The sequence below is a fragment of the Sorex fumeus genome, unplaced genomic scaffold, assembly GCF_029834395.1.
Source record: "Sorex fumeus unplaced genomic scaffold, SorFum_2.1 ptg000013l, whole genome shotgun sequence".
Classification (NCBI taxonomy): domain Eukaryota; kingdom Metazoa; phylum Chordata; class Mammalia; order Eulipotyphla; family Soricidae; genus Sorex; species Sorex fumeus.
The window spans coordinates 8,525,059-8,531,058 of record NW_026606070.1 but is presented as its reverse complement, the minus strand read 5'-3'; positions in this window follow the sequence as shown (position 1 = coordinate 8,531,058).

Here is a 6,000-nt window from a genome sequence, read left to right as displayed (position 1 = left end):
TACAGGACAGAAAATAAGAGGCAATGAAGGTTTTATCAGAGCTGTATTGGTGAAAAGAAGATATTCAGAAAATGAGAACTCTCAATAATTAAAGTCTTTTATCTGGGCAAAGCACATTCAATGCTTTCGATTTAAGCTAAATATTTTGTTATTTATTAAGAAGTAAAATGGGTGTTGTAGAGATAGGGCAGCAACTACAGAACTAATCTTGCACACCAAGACCACACTTGTACTCTCCAACACCGCCAGGAATGATACCTGTGTTCAGGGCCAGGAGTGAGATCTGAGAACTGCATGGGCATACCTCCATTAGAAGTAAAATCATCATCATTTGAGTTGAGGTGATTTTGTAAACAAATACAATACATTTTTGTAAAATACTAAAGAATTTGCTAATGGGCATTAGGAATAAGAAACAGAATTAGGTAAATTGTGGCACACAAATTAACTATATAAAAATCCATAAGGCATGCAGATTACATAAGTTGTATTCTATACTCTTTCAGAGCATCAATTTAATTCACATGCACTGTAGCACTGTCCTCCCATTGTTCATCTATTTGCCCGAGAGAGCACCAGTAACGTCTCCATTGTGAGACTTGTGTTACTGTCTTTTTTTTTTTTTTGCATATCAAATATGCCACAGGGAGCTTGCCAGTCTCTGCCATGTGGGTAGGATACTCTCGGTAGCTTGCTGGGCTCTCCGAGAGGGATGGAGGAGTCGAACCTGGGTCGGCTGTGTGCAAGGCAAACACCCTACCCGCTGTGCTATCACTCCAGCCCACAGTTTTTTTTTAAAAAATTTTTTTATTCACACAAAAAATAAAAAACTGTTTAGGAAAAATTGTAGCAAAATGAGTGTAAACCAATACTGTGAAAACTACAAAATATTGTTGAAAGAATAAGTGAAAGACATCTGATATTCATGGATTGAAAATAAAATTTTTTTTAAAGATGTCAATACTAAGATTTTATACAATTAATAAAATCCAGCAGGTCTCTTTGTAGAAACTGACGTCCTGATATTAAAATGCATATAGAAACTGGAAGTACCCCCAAACATCCTGACAAATGTTGAAAAAAAACAAAGAGGAGTCACCACTTTCAAAATTAAAAATTTTCTCAAAGAAACAGTTTTCAAGATAGTACACTACCAGCAAATTGATAGGTATATAGATCCAAAGAACAGAATAAAGAGTTGAGAGATAAATTCATACCTTTATGGTTAATAAGAGAGTCAAAGGGCCACAGAAATAGTACAGTGGGTAGGGTGTTTGCCTGGCACCTGGTTGACACAGGTTTAATCTTTGGCACCTCATATGGTCCTCTGAGCACTTCCAGGAGTAATTTCTTAGTGCAGAACTAGTAGAAGCCCCTGAACATCACTAGATTTGCCCACAAACAAACAAAAAACCAAACATAAAACAAACAAAGACCCAATGAGAAAAGATGAGTCCTTTTAACCAATGATGCTAGAACCAATTAGATTTACCCTGAAAAGAATAGCTACTTCATACTGCATATGAAAATGAACTTGACATGTATTAAAGACAAATACAAATGTTGAAACTCTTAGGAAAATATATAAAGAAACTTTTTCATGACCTTAGATTTGGGAATGATTTCTTCTTCTTCTTCTTTTTTATTTTTTATTATTTTTGCTTTTTGTGTCACACCTGGCTTTGCTTCAGGAATATGGTCCCTGGTGGTGCTCAAGGGACCATATGGGATGCTGGGAATTGAACCCAGGTCGGTCGGGTGCAAGGCAAACGCCCTACCCGCTGTACTATTCCTCCAGCCCTGGGAATGATTTCTTAGATACCAAAACTACAAGTAACAAAAGGAAAATGGACTTTACAAAAATAAAAGCTTTGGCACTAAATGAAAGCACTTTTTCAAGAGAATAAAAATACAACTATCACAGTGAGATAAATTATTTGTAAATCATATGTCCAATCAGGGTTTGTCCCTATATCGTAAACTGATTCTTACAACTCAGTTATTAAAAAGTTATATAATTTTATTAATAAATGAACAAAAGATACAAATAAACAGTTCACCAAAGAAGACATACAAATGACCAATATCAAAGATATTCAAAATCTTTAGACATTATGGAAGTGTAAACCCAATGAGATACCACTGTACATTCATTAAAGGGGCTTAAATAATAAAAGTCAGATAATAGCAATTGATGATTAGAGTGTAAAAAATATAGAGTCCATATATGATGGTGGTGGGCTGGAGCGATAGCACTGCGGGTAGGGCGTCTGCCTTGCACGCAGCCAACATGGCCGACCCGAGTTCGATTCCTCCGCCCCTCTCGGAGAGCCCGGCAAGCTACCGAGAGTATTCGATATGCCAGACACAGTAACAACAAAGTCTCCAATGGAGACGTTACTGGGCCCGCTCGAGCAAATCGATGATCAACAGGAGGGCCTTTACTTTACTTTTATGATGGTGGTAGGAACGTAAACCAGTGCAGCTATTCTGCAAGATAATGTATAGTTCCTCAAAGAGTTAGAGATGAAACTATCATTTGATCAGCAATTCTAGACCTATGTTCCTAATCAAGAAAAAACATCTACATAGAAAGTTGAGTAAAGGATTTTCACAGCAGCAGCAGCATTGGTAGTAGCCTATGGATTCAAAAACCAACATGTTTATAAATAATGCACGGATAAAGTATGTCATGTTCACATAGTGGAATATTATTCATCACAAAACATATACATTAGAGACATGTTATAACATCAAAAGACTTTAAAGGCATCTTTTCAGGGAAATAAGTCCCAAAATTCATTTTGCGTATATGCAATTCCATATAAATGAAATTAGAATAGACGGGTCTTTGGAGATGAAAGGAGACCAGTAGTTCCCTAGAACTGGGAGTGTTAATCTACCTGATGGGGGGAAGGGTGAGATCAAAGGATTCAAGGTTGCAATAAAGTGTTCTTAAACTGATTATCTTGATTAGTTATGCAACTCTACTAATATACCTAAGATTGTACTGGGCCCTCTTTCTCTCTGGTTCTCCATCTGATTCAATCAACTACTGATAGGAAACACCCACTATGTAGTTTGGTCTATTATGGTTAACTTTATTAGTATAAATAGCAGTCTGTACCAAGCATATACAAATATTTTCCTTTTATTTGCATATTGTTTTTTGCATAGTATTCTATTATGTTATTTGCATAGTATTATATTTCATAGTTTTATGTTAGGGATTATAAGTTATTTAGAAATTATTTTAAGTATTTGACAGGATTTGTATAGATTATATAAAATACTGTCTCCTCTTATACGAGGGAGCTGAACAGCTCAGGGTTTTGATATCCTGCTGTATGGGATTCAATTGCTAGGTAAAACTGTGCCATAATTGTGCTTTCTAAATTTGTCAATGGTATGATTTTTGAATAATGCTTTAATGAACTCATTTCTGAAATTAATAATTTTTGTGTAATACTGGGGATTGAATCCACACCAGGCTTCACATTTACAGGCAAGATTGAACACCAACAAAATCATTTATTTATTTATTTATTTATCTTGACGGGGAACTGCATCCACACGGGGTGATGTCCAAAGCTTCTCCAAGTTCTGTGCTTGGGGGTCATGCTCAGTGATGTTTCAGAGATTATTTAGTCTAGGAGATCAAATCAGTTTTGGCCACAATGCTAGGCAAGTGTCTTAACTCCTGTACCATTTCTTTGGTCCCAAGTCAGTTATTTTTATAGCAACAGTTATATGCCTTTAATAACAAATATCAATTCTTTCATTGGTTTTCCAGTTTTGCTTATGCAAAGAAAGAAAACATTTCAAACCCTTTTCAAGAGAAATTTATTTGGTCTGGATCAATAAACATAATATATATATGTCAGAGATTTATTTAACTTTGGTTTGTCATTTATTAGCATTGTAACATTATGGTTTAAAAGGTCATGGGATGTGAAACAGGAGAAGAAATTCTTTAGACTTTTTTTCTTTTTTTAAAACAGGTGCACCCTGTCCAGAGAAACAGTTGGTGTAGCCCTCATATCCATTTTTTGGGGGGTTGATATCTCAGTAGAAAATACTATTTCTAGAAAGTATTATCTTGCCAATGAGTTATACATTTGCAATCTATCATTCTTGTCCAGCTATGAAAATAATCTTAGGGCACTGTACCAGAATCCTGAAGAGTCGGTACAAGAGCCAACTCTGCTCACCACTTGTCTGTCTTTGCCTCTGAGTCTTTCTACTTAATACTTCTGAAAAAATGTATTAGTCACAGTGGTTTTGGATTCTGCTTTCCTAACGCTCTGCTCTAAGTGAACGGTTGCACTTCTGAACTAAAATTTCCCTGCTTTTTGCCATCTTTCACCCTGTGCTTTTCCAGACCTAAAATGTCAAAGTATCAAGCAGATGGAATTACATTTGGAACATTGGTTTGGTAGGGAATGACTCCATACATAAGGCAGATCGGTAGTTATATTTTCTTTCTTTTTCTTCTTCTTTTTTTAAGAATCAAAAAACAAATAATAAAACCAATGGGCTGTTAACACTCCCCCCCCCCCATTAAATCCAGTTCTGTCTCAGTTAACTACTGTAGTTTTAGGTAAAAATTTGATCCTGTAATAAAAAACCAACACAGACCATTTGCTAAAGTATTTAAGAAGTGAGAGAAGGCCAGATATTTTTTTTTTGTCTAGTAATCATTTAGAGTAAAGAAGCTTTATTTACACTTGGATATACTTCAACATCTTTTTGTCTGCATGTGTGTCTGGTTAAAGAAGTTGAAACTCTTCCTGTAATCCCATTTGTTCAGAAGGTTAGAACACTTCCTTTCTGCCAGGGTCTTGCGCCCAACAAGCATGAGGCAAGGACTTTTTGTTATGCCCTTTAAAAAGAAATGGCATTCTGATTCCCTCTGCTACCAGAATGAAGGCGTAGTGCTGGACTGAGAGTGTGTTCTTTGTTGATTTTATTTTCTTCCATCCCATTGCATATTGGGTTTTATACCCACATGAGTAAGATTAGGTCTTAATGCTTTGAGGAGTAAGTTTCAACTTCCTTAACCAGACACACATGCAGACCAAAAAATGCTGAAGTACATCCAAGTGTAAATAAAACTTCTTTATTCTAAATGATTACTAGACAAATTGAGTACTTCAAAACAAGTGTTCCTCCAATGATTACTAGAAAATTGAATAATTTCACAAGAATTCTGTCTCACATGATTACTAGAAAATTGAATACTTTCAAAACAATTCTTAGGAATCAGGAGACCTTCTGGGCTCTTATACTGGTTCTGCCATTATCTCTAGCTCTCCATACTTTTTCTGTTATTCAACAAAAAAATACATAAGTACGTAATTTGTGCACAGTACAATTTAGACGTGCAATGTCATTAGATTTGCTTTCTCATCTGTAAAACAAAACATGATATTTAATAATAACATTTAATAAAAAGTAATTTATGATTATAAATAGAGTCCACTTTTTTAATTCTTCTTTGATCTACAGAGCAGTGTATAATCCATTTAACCTCCCTTTAAACAATGAGAAATTTTGTCCATATTTGTACACAATAAAAATGCTTCCTTACTTTGATACTTCTTACTTTTGTTATTGGGTTTCAGAAAATCTCGTCGTGTCGTATACTAAGTGGAAAGCCACATAAATCAAAATGGAATGTGCATTTTAGTAACATTGCCAATGGAAATCGGACACTGGGAAATTTATGAAAAGGTGTCATCACTTTAAAATGTCTGAAAATTCCTGTCCAAATAGGACAGATATTTTGCTATTCTTGAAAGACTCTTAGATTATATGCCACCTGCTCTCTTATTCTTTGTCTGCTTTTCAAGAGAAGAAAAAGAGCACATGGAACAATACAATTGTAGCTCGGTGATGACTGGCTAATGTTTTTAGTTGCATACATGTCACTGGAATGATCATTTCATAAACTGTCCTTTGGGACTTCAGTTCTTTTCTCAGTTGCTCTCTTTCTTTTTC